Source organism: Hypanus sabinus, chromosome 26 (assembly GCF_030144855.1).
Source record: "Hypanus sabinus isolate sHypSab1 chromosome 26, sHypSab1.hap1, whole genome shotgun sequence".
Taxonomy (NCBI): domain Eukaryota; kingdom Metazoa; phylum Chordata; class Chondrichthyes; order Myliobatiformes; family Dasyatidae; genus Hypanus; species Hypanus sabinus.
In genome coordinates this window covers 25,773,678-25,785,911 of record NC_082731.1, presented here as the reverse complement: position 1 = coordinate 25,785,911, position 12,234 = coordinate 25,773,678, and positions in this window count along the sequence as shown.

The window sequence follows — 12,234 nt, the reverse complement described above, 5'->3', positions numbered from 1 at the left end:
GGCACCTCATCTCTTACAACATGCTTTCCCTTGAGTGGAAGCCTGAAACTGTCCAGAAGGATAGTCACCGAGCTCTGGCGATCCCTCTTGCCCTTTCCCTCAGCGCTCTACGTGCACGAGTTTTCGGTGTGTTTTTGTCCCGGTGCAGTCCCAATCTCTCTCACTGTGTCTCTCGCACAGTAATATGTGCCTCTGTCATCCAGTGTCAGGTCGTTCATTTGCAGATAGAAATTGCTGCCTCCCTTGGAAGCGGTGAACCGTTTCTCGATTCCTGGCGCGTAATACTTATTCCTTTCATTAGCATAACGTACCAACATTTGCAGCCCTTTCCCGGAGACCTGTTTTACCCAGGACATGTAGTCTCTGTTGATATCGAAACCACTGGTTGCACAGGACAGTCTGTGTGACACTCCCGGCTGTACCACGGCCGAGTCGGGTTGTTTCAGCACGATGTCGGACCGCACGTCTAGCAAGAAATAAATAGCAAAAGATAATAAAATATCCTGGCGGTACAGGCGACAAATGCTCCGAAAAGCTGCCTGTCCCAGTTGAGCGACAGACCGCGGACAACATACCTGCAATACAGGACAAGAGAAGGCAGATGTAAATAACGACACCCATGGTTCTGAGCACTGAGTCCGACTTAAACACTTTTGCGATCGGTGTCCCAGCTCAGGCTGGAATTAACTTGAATCGAAGTGAGTTCTGATTAAGTACAGACATTGACGATGAGTGAGGGAGGGTGTCGCTGCTGAACAGGCTCTTACCAACTGAAACCAGACAGGCAGCTTCCCGTCCCCTCCCCCAGCAGAGATTTCAATTCTCCTAAAGATGTTTCAATCTGTATAGGAGACAGGTCAGCAGCTGCGACCAGAACCGGATTGAGGATCTTTCGCTTTCTGTTCAAATGATCAACTTCAGCCTTGGAAAATGTATTTCATCTGAAGTACAAATAATCTCTGCCGAAACGAAAAGAGAGGCACCAGTCAGTGGACAGATATCACCCTGAGACAGGGACTGAGGGACACTAGTCTGGAAATTGCAGATGGGTGAGAGAGGAGTTGCCGAAAATTGATTGGAATATGACACAATCAGGGATGACGTAGAGCTGCATTGGCTAAAATTTCTGGAAGCATTTCGGAAGGCACAGAACGCCCACACCACAAACAGGAATAAGCTTTCTAAAGGCAAGAAGACTCAACCGTGAATACAAAGAAGTTAGAGATAACATAAAAGCCAAAATGGGAGCATATCATGGAGCAATCATTTATGGGTTGTTTGCAGATCCGGAAGCTTTTAAATACCATCTGAAGACAACTAAAAATTCATTTAGAAGGTAATGATGGAATACGAAATTCAAAATGTCACCCCTCTCTCCGAGAGCGCAAAGTGACAGAAGAAAGTAGATTATAGGCCACTGGGATCATAATGTTGCCCATATTTCGGGGTGTGATTTCAGGGTACTGCGAAGCACATGCTAAAATGCTTTGACCTCAGCATCGGCAGAATACTTTGAGTTTGCTAAAATAAGTCATAGGTAGCATGCTTTCTTTTAGGGGGATCCTTTCATGACAAATCGATTGTTATTCTTGAAGAAATAACACTAAGGATAGACAAAGTAATACAGTTTTATGTTGTTTACTTAGAATATTAGAATGCCTATGACAAGGTGCTATACATATAACCAAATAACCAAAACACAATTACAGCACGGGACCTGACCATCTCGTCCCTTCTAGTCCGTGCCGACACTTACACTCACCTAGTCCCACTAGTCCCTCTATCACTTATACTGGAATTTCATTCCACACAGCTAACACTCTGAGTAAATAAATTCCACCTCGTGTTACCCTTAACTTTTGTCTCCAAACTCAAATCATTTCCTCTTGCTTGAATCTCCCCTACTCTCAATGGAAAAAGCCTATCCATGTCAACTCCGATCTATCCCTCTCATTAATTTAAATACCCCTATCAAGTTCCCCCTCAAACATCTACGCTCCAAAGAATAAAGACCTAACTTGTTCAAACGTTCCCTGTAACTTAGGTGCAGAAACCCATTTACATAGTCTGCTTAACAAGTTGCAATCCCGTGCTATTACAGGAACGGTTCAAGCATGGAGAAAGTAGAAGCATGTTGGCAGGAGGCAAACAGTCGGAATAAAGGGAGATGTGTCTGGTTGGCTGACGGTGATTAGTAGTGTTTCGCAGACGTCGTGTTGCAGTCGATACTTTTTAGGCAAAATTCCAATGATGTGGATAACTTGGTTGCAAATTGGCAGTTGATACGAAGGGAAGTTGAGGGGCTGGTACTCTGAGGAATTAGTGAGATTATAATAATGAAAAAAGAACGGCAGGTGGAATACATTGTCAAAACGTGCATTCTCAAGCACTGTTGGAGGAGGAATGAAATGCTTGACTATTTTCGGAATGGTGGGAAAATACAAAGTGCTGTGGCGCAATGGGATTGGGAGACCTGTTTGCAATTCTCTAAAAGTTACTTCGCAAGTTGAGTCTTTGATGAGGAAACAAATTGAAATTGTTGCATTTTTTAAGGGGACTAGAACATAAAAGCAAGAACGTTATTTTGAGGGTTTATAAAACATTGATAAAGCCATACCTGGTATAACGAAATACCCCTTATTTTCGGTTGATTGTGCTGAAGCTGGAGGGGGCTCGGAGGAGATTTATGATCAAGATACCAGGTTTGAAAGGCGTGTCATATGGAGAGCTTTGGTTGGCTGTCGGCCTCTATTCACTGGAATTGACAAGAATGTGGAGTGACCTCATTGAAACCTATTGAATGGTCGTGGGTCATGACAGCGTAGATATGAAGACAATGTTACTTTCGGTGGGAATGTCTAAAACCAGCTGGGGACAGCCTCAGATTGGCATCATTTTGGAACGGAGATGAGGAGGATTTAGCTGATAGTTGTGAATCTGTGCAATTCGCTACCCCAGACAACTGCTGAGTCCACGTCTTTATATATTTAAGGACGAAGTACATAGAATGGTAAGGAGATGAAGGAATATAGAGGGAAGGCTGTCGTGGGGAGCATAAAGGAAAATAGATATATTATGATGAAATGGCGTGGAAGACTCAGTGAGTTAAATGAGTTAATTATGCTACTTTTTCTTATGGTCAGCAGCTAAATACAACCCGAAGAGACAGGGGTTGAGCTACAACAGTTCTTATTCGGATGTTCACCTGCGAGACAAGGAACCGAGAATGCAAACATTGGACAGAAATCTCCCTGATAAAAAGGGATGTTGGCACCAGTCGGCGTATAGATATCCTTCTGATTGACAGGAACTAAGGCACAAGACTAAAGGCGGAAATGTCCTTATTAAGAACACAGTCTAAAAGACAGCGGTCTGCGCAGGAGGAAAGAAAACAACAACAAAAAGAATTACTACAGAATCTTCTGGCCGCACCCATAGCACTAGAAACAATATTGAGCACAGGTTTCTGTTTGAAAATAGACCAATAAGTGATGTTCCTTTTTAGAAACCTGACAGCATGAATTTCAACTCCAAGCTCTGGGCACGTCTTCCATAAACAGGGTTTGAAAGCACTTTGACCTATTTTTCCAATGAGAGAATTATGACGTTTGCTGTACATAGCTCAATAGCCAGCATGAAACATCAGGAGAAATCGTTGTTGCTCGTAACCGTACAATTCCCAGTATGCTTGCAGACAAGCTCGGCTTATTCGGTGCTGGAAAAAGAAACAGAAGACAAAACTCGTCTTCAAAGGCATCTACGGTGCATATCATCAGGCAGGTAATTCTGTTTACCCTTCCTGCTGAGGGAAGTACTGGCTGTGCCAAAACTTGCATTCCCACTCAAATCTGAACCGCGCTGATAGACTTACTAATTAAACCAACACTCATCCCTACCAAGGAGATTTGCAGTGACTCAGCAGTTTTCGTGACTTCACGACAAAGTAGATCCGTTTCTCAGATAATGTTACTTTTTGAAACGGTAACACTGTGGTTCAGGGTGCAAGCTGGTACGCACATTACACAAAGCAAATTCTCTTAATCAGCAGTGAAATATAAAGAGATTGGACACATTGTAATGCTTGTTGAGGTATCAACGTTCGAACAGATAGTGGAAATCTTTGCAAACCTTTAACGCCCAGTTGATAAACTCATCATGACAGGAATTCAAAATGGTGATTATTTTACTGTCCTCCAACAGAACGATAAATTTGCCGTAGGCTTTGGAGTCTTACGTGTTGGCTGGAGTCAGGACATAGTGCTTTGGCTCTTGGACGGGTCACCTGTGCCAAATTTGTCAAAGGGTAGAAAACACATCAGGGGTGGTCTCCTGACCCTTTAGATTCCGGGCTTCTTCAAGATACTAAGAACCGTGAACCGAGGAAAGCAAATTGTTTTAGAAACAAAGAGGAGGATTATTTCGATACCTGTGTACGATTATAATCGTTCGTCTCCTGCTGGGATTTCATAAATGATTGTAGTGAAACCCGATAGGAAGCTACTGATACGACGAAGGAGGCCTTCAACACCAACAAAATCCGGTCTGAATATGTTTTGATTTTAGTTTATGGACCAGGATGAATCCCATGATCGATGTGCAATTGAGAGAGAACTGAGGACCCTCATACTCATTTGGGGGACCTTAGATCAGATTGCCGAGGACGGAATGTGGTAGGGGATCTTAATTGCTGTCCTAAACAGCATCAGCGTAACAGAAAGTAATGAACTAACTTCAGCACACGACAAACTCAATTGAGTAACTTATATTCCGCAGCGGCGCCTTTGTGTCTACCCTTTATCGTGCATTTCCCTTTTACATTTACCGTCACAAGTCAATGCCTCCCATTATCCGGATCAAAACTCATCTCCAATATCTCCGCCCAATTGAACCATGTTCCGTGGAGTTCATTTGGCAACCTTCATCGCTGATCATAACTCTGCAATTTGTGCATGAACTGCACTCCTAATCATCTAAAGTATATTTTAATGCACAGGTTTTATATACAGTACCTATAAAACGTATTCATTCTCCTTGGTAGCATTCGTGTTTTATGGTTTTAGAACATTGAATCACAATGGATTTAGTTTAATATTTTTGAGATTGATAAACAGAAAAAGTCCTTTGTCTCATATTAAAAACAGATTTCTACAAAGTGTTTTAAATTAAATACAACTCTGAAACACAAAATACATTTCTTCATACGCATTTAACCCTTTCAGGTCAGTGTTAAATCCATGCACCTTTGGCGTCAAGTACAGCTTTGAGTCTGTATCAGCTCCTCTTTACAAAACTTCTTAAGAAATGTCAGATTGCCTGCGGATCGTGAGTACACAGCCATTAGCAAGTCCAGCCATAAGTTCTCAATTGGATTGATGTCTAGACTCCGGTCTTGCCACTCCGGAAAATTATGCCTGTTGTTATTATACGATTCTGTGTAGCTTTGCCTTTCTGCTTTGGGTCATTGTTATACTGCAACATGAATATCCAAGGCGCAGTTCTCTTGTACACTGCATCAGGGATTTAGCTCTATTTTGCTCCATTAATTTTATCTTCTACCTTCGGAAGCTTCCGGAGCCTTCTGAAGTGAAGCATCTTCAGAGCATTGTGAGCCACCTGTGTGCTACATAATATGAATGATGTGCGGTTTTTGGCTTACGCTAAACATAGCGTTTCGTCAGATGGCCAGAGAACACAAGTTTGTATTCAATAGACAATTGAACTTTTTTTTCCAGCTGAATCTGCAGTTTCCCACATTCGTTGTGGCAAACTCTAGCCGAGATTGCATGTGAGCTTCTTCCCAACAATGGGTTTCTTTTTGCCATTCTGTCATAAACTGCGACTGGTGAAGCATCTGAGTAACAGTTATTGTATGGGCAGTCTCTTTCATTTCAGCCACTGAATCTTGTAAATCCTCTGGAGCTGGCGCAGGTCTCTTGGTGGCCACCCTCGCTTGTTTTCATCCTGCGCGGTCACGCAGCTTTTGATGACAGCCCGATCTAGGCAGATTTATAACTATGCCATTTTTCTTTTTCTTATCCGTTGATTGACTTAATTTATTGACTTAGAAATTTGCTTGTATTCACCGCATAACCTGGTGCTTTTCAAGATCATTTAAGTGGAGTTATGATTTTTTTTTAGTCTACGTAGTATAGTTTCTATCAGGACGATTTCTCACCAATAGTTTGACCTTCGGAATACAGGTGTAATTATAACACAATTAATTAAAACACCTTCACTGCACGTGATCTCCATGTAACTAAGTATGTGAATTCTAAAACAAATCGGTTACGTCAGTGATATTTTGGGTAGGCATATATGGTGGAGGTGAGCTGTTGTGAAGGTAGTGGTGAATAGCTGAGTAATGAAGCGTTGGTTATTTCATATTTATATTTAGTTCAGATTACTTTGTAGAGCCCTGTTTTCATTTTAACACGAAAGGGTCGTGTTCTGTTGATTAGTATCAAGAAAAGCGAAGTTTCAGGATCTGCCTTAAATACATCCAATGACCCGGCGTTCGCAGCTGCCAGTTTAATGAATTCAATCAATTTATCACTCTTTGGTTGTAGAAACTTCAATTTATCTTCGTTATATATAGACGTCCCTGTATCCTCACGTTGTACCCTATTGTTTTTAAATACTACCTGTCCACCCACCAATTTCCGTTTTTTCTGCAAACTTGGCAACAAGGCCGTCGAAAATTGTTATTGGGCACCCGCCACTCTCACTTGATGAAATATTTATATTTAGTTTAGATCACTTTGTAGAGTTCTGTTTTCGTCTTGACACGAAAGGGGTCATGTCCTGTTGACTAGTGTCAAAAAAGCCAAGTTTCAGGATCTGCCTTAAATACATTCAAAAACCCGGCGCGCAGAACTGCCAGTGGTAATGAATTCAATCAATTTACTACACTCTGGTTGAAGAATCTTCAATGTATCTAGGCTATGAATGGACGCCCCTGTATCCTTACGCTGTACCCTATTGTTTCCTAAACACTACCTGTCCCTCCACCAATCTTCGTATTATTTGCAAACTTGGCAACAAAGCGGTCGAAAATCGTTATGGGGCACCCGGCACGATCTCTATATGAAATAATAGTTTTATACTTATTTGAAGCAATCAGGCTCTTGGTGATCCAAATGTCCTCCATTGGTGCTACATACTTTTCGCCGATGCTATGATTGCTTTACTTGGGAAAAAAATATTGGGCAGCAGAATCGGGCAATTTATAACTTTGTTATCTTATCGCTGCTACAACCAGCTTTCGTTCATGAACTGGGAAAAGATAAATGTCCCAAACAAGGAACGCTATGTGTCTCTGAGTACAGAGGACATATTCAGTGGTCATTATTTCATTCTCCGTTCCTTTTGTCTGAATCATCATGTTCATTTGCGCAGCAAAGTCCAACGGGGCACATAATGCGAGGCATCAACAGCAATGGTTTGGTGGGCAAACCAGGAAAGTTTGCAAAAGCGAATGCATTTGCGGATAGCATCGTGTACATGTGATCGCTCTGTTGTCTCAGTATCCGGACCAGTGTTGAGAAGCAGGCATATTGTCATGTAGCGATGGCACGAACAGCAAATATTTAGATGTGGTTATCTTTACATAGCTCTTTAAAATAAGAAGTTGGGCGATCCACCATGAGTGTACAGTCATCATAGTATTCAGAGATACACAATGAATGGGTAATGAATCGGCAGTTACCAGGTGCATGATATATTTCAACTCTTGTCCGAAGTGGAGGGCTTTAATTACATTGAACGTTTGAATAGGCTGGATTTGTTTTCGCTGGGGCGTTGGAAGTTAAATATAACTTCAGAAAAGTTTATAAAATTTAGAACAGTATAGATACAGCCAAAGTCTATATCCCTCCCTACTTAGTTAAGAACCAGAGGGCACACGCTAATGGTGAAAGGGAAGAAACTAAGGAATACGTTATCGTTATTATCCCACACTCATGGTTGTGGGTATCTGCAAGAATCTATTAGATAAGCTAATGAGGCTGAAGCAGTGCGCTGGTTGAAAGGGAATTCGAACTAAGGTGCAATATCACCAGTCAGCACTTCACATTTTATAAGTACGTTTTTGATGTGATAATGCTGGCAATCCTGACCGATGGGGTATGCATTCCTTCTCTGCATTTAGGAATTTTTAGGTTATTTTACTGACTATATTTTGTTCGTGTACTTACTCCATAACTGTACTGATTCATTCAGTGATTAGCAACCTTTCTTTTACATGTTATTGCTAATTTTAGTCGTGTTTACTACCTCTCTGCCCACCCATTACTGGCACAAAGTTTCTTTTGTCACGTTCCATTTTCAAACTCTGTGCCCTTGAACAGAAACGTTTAGTAACGTGTCTGTCTCGCCATTGATACTGTCTGACGGGTGTATTTCCAGATTCATTTTTTTGTATCCCCAGCACTTGCATTTTTTTGTATATTAAATGATTGCTGCCACGGGGAGATAATAATATAAACATATACTTCCATGAACAGCGCTTCGTTGGCTTAACAGTCTAAAATTTAACACATGGTGAGGAAGATCAGTACATAGGATTTGGAGCAGTAGAGGCAGAACCAGTTCAATCCACTCCATGTCTGTGATGATATATTTCAGCAGCATAACTACCTGCAGCTCCCTCATTCGGTGGATGAAGAAATGTCTATTAACTTTTCTCTTACAAGTTGGCATTTTATGTATTTCGAGATATCCTCCTCACGTTCCAGGCGCTTTCAACTCCTCATTCCTTTACTGTCTAGTGGAGCCCCTTTGGAGTTCTACGTCTCATCTTAAATCTGTACTGCCGAGGATCTCACGGTTTCATCTTAGGCATTGAGACACCGATTATGTTCCTTGCCATCGTTTCGCGTGCTATATATTCTATCAGGTTGGTCGTCAGCCTCCAGTGCTCCAGATAAAGGAATCCTACTTTCTCTAAGATCGCCTCATAGATTATGCAGTATTATGCATGTGAAGTATATGTGACCCTCTTCTGCGCTTTATCGAAGCCACAAATCCTCCCTAACAAATGACGATGAAAACAATTTGCAAGATGAAAAATGTGGCGGAGTAAGTATTGCATATAGCTTGAACATTACTTGCCAACGTTTATACATAAATACACGAAAACTAACGAGATATACATTGTACGCTTCCTTTAGCAACAACTCCCAAAGAACAAAACCTTGTCAGAGGTTTTGAGGGTTTTCGCGCCTAAATGCTACGGAGGGTCTTGTGCTTTGATTATTGTTCAGATCCGCCTTGGCAACAAGTCAAACCTAGAGGTAACACTGAGTGTTGCTCCTATCCCGTTTCACGCGTCCAGCTCAGAAAGGACAGCAGAGAATAGGTAACAAAAAAAGAATTGTATCCCATATGAAGGGACACATTTCAGAAATTTTTGGTAAAGTATCTTGGATGCTCCGGTGTTTAGAGAAAAAAAATGTATTAATCAAAATTTAGTGGATCTGGAGTTGAGAGGCGCGCAGCTTTAAGTTCCTTGGCATACATATAACCGAAGATCTCAAGTGATCTGTGCATCAAGGATGGGTGGTGAAAAATGGACGACAGTGTCACTTTTACCTCAAACCTTTGAAGAAGTTGGCTATGGATCCACTAATCCTGAGGACTTTCTGCAAGGGCACAGTTGAATATAGGTCGTTTGGTGGCGGAGTGGTGGAGTGGCATCAGCGCTGGACATCGGACTTCGGAACTCCCGAGTTCGGATCCAGCCGACTATCGGTGCTGCTTTGAGCATCGACCTAGTAACTCGGCCACGTAAAAATAATAAAGCCTTCAAAAAAAAAACGTCCCAATGAATCCTCTCGGAGATCAGGGCTTTATTCTTCGTCTTTCACAAGTGAGATCTGTGGGTAGAACTTTCCTTGTATTCAGGATAAAAAAAAAGGTGCTCAAAGTTCACTAGTCACCTAAACTGCATATTGTTCAATCTGCTGCCATCCTGAAAACGGTACCACAACATCAATCCAGCACCAATAGCGTCTGGTTCAGCTTCTTTCATCAGACCATCAGATTGATCAATTCACGCTGAGAAATTGCATTTAAGGAATATAGAAACATAAAAACGAAAACAAACAGCACAGTACCGGCCCTTCGGCTCACAATGCCGAGCATGTCCCTACCTCAGGACTACATAGGCTTAACCTATCATCGTCATCGTTAGGTTGCATCTGGACTTTCCATTTGGCGGACGATTTCCCTTAACGTCGCTCTCTCCGGACACTTAACGGTATATTGTCCTTTGATCCTTTATTGAGACTGAGATATTGGAAATCATGTACTTGTCAAGTTACAGCAGTGGAATCCCGTTGTCTTCTGCCGGGTGAGTTTAAAGAGATCACCGCTTCTCTAACTGATAGATCATCCGCTTGCAACGCAACCATTGTCTTCCAAGGTCGTAGCTGTGACGATTTCCCCACTAGTTTCCTGCTGCGTACGCCGTGAAAATCGCTCGTATTCCCGAGCAAGAGACCGCTAGCAGGTGCTACTAGACGGGTCAGCGGGACCTGTGTCATTTCTCCGCGCCGTCCTCTGGGCCGGGTGTTGCGGATGCCTGCGGCTGTGGCGGGGACACAGGGAATGGGGACACAGGGAATGGAGAACCATGGCCTGGGCCTGTGATCCGGCTCGAAGTGGCAGCGCCGGTGACTGCTGAGCTTGGGCACGGTGGCGAAGGACAGCGAGCCCAGATCATTGCCTCTTTTTCTGAACATTTCGTAAGCTCTTTTTTTTCTTGGCTGGATTTACAACAGCCCCTGTACACGACGGATCTTGCACCCTACCATGCTTTTCATGTCTCCTTGGAACTTACCTTCTCAGCAACCCACGCACATATTCCCTGAACAATTGCCAAATTTCTTCAGTACGTTTCCTTGAGAACATCTGTTTCCAGGTTATGTTTCCATATTCCTGCCTGATAGCTTCGTAGTGCCACTTACTCCACTTAAACGACTCCGTAATTTGTCTGTTGCTATCCCTGTCCAACGCTATGGTAAAGAAGGTAGAACTGAGAGCACTGTCTTCCACTGTGAAACCTGCTGGATGCCTGACGAGGTTCATTTCCAAATACCAGATCAAGTAGAGCCTCTCCTCTTGCAGGCGTATCTACATATTGTAAGGGACTTACTCCTTTTCTGCAACTGCGACACTATCTCTGATAAACAGTGGCACGTCCCCACCTCTATCGCCTCATTTTCTGTTATTTATGAAACATTTAAAGCCTGGCACTTGAAGTAACAACTCCTGTCGCTGCACCATCAGAGTGTCTGTAGTGGCCACAACATCATAACTCCAAGTGCTGAATCACGCTGTACGCTCATCTGCTTTATTCATGATACTACTCGCATTTAAATGGACGCATCTCAGAAGATTGGACTAACCGCGTCTGTTCACTATCACTTGCCTATCCTCCCTTTCGCGCTGTCTCCGATCTTTCTCTATTTGACAGCCAATCTCCCTTTTCTCCGTCACTTGAGTTCTGTTCCCACCCCCCAGCAATTCTCGTTTAAATTGTCCCCAATAGCCTCAGCAAACCTTCCGGCCAGGATGTTGATCCCCCTTGGATTCAACTGCAATCCATCCTTTCTGTACAGGTCACACCTGCCCCAGAAGAGGTTCCAATGATCAGAAATCTGAATCCCTGCTCCCTGCTCCAATGCCTCCATCACGCATTTATCCTCCGCTTCGGGTTATTCCTATACTCACTGTCACGTGGCACAGGCTGTAATCCCAGGATTACTACCTTTGAGGTCCTACTTCACAACTTTCTTCCTCACTCCCTGTCGTCTGTTTTCAGGACCTCCTCCCTTTTCCGATATATGTCGCTGGTAACAATATGTACTACGACCTCTGGCTGTGCTCTTTCCCACTTCAAGGTATCGTGGACGCGAACAGAAACATCCCATGTTCTGGCTCCTCGGAGGCAAACTAACATCTGCGTTTCTTTTCTGCGCCAACAGAATCACCTATCTGCCCCCCTAAGTATAGAGTACGCTATCACTGCTGCCATCCTCTTTGTTTCCATACGGTTCCGAGCCACAGGGCCAGACTCTGAGCTAGAGGCGTGACCACTTTTGCTTCCTCCAGTTAGGCTATCTCCCCCAACAGTACTCAAGCAGGAATACTCATTTCTAAGGGGCCGAGGCACTGGGGTACTCTCTAGACCCTACTTTTGTCCCTTTATTCTCCTGATTGTTACACACTTCTCTG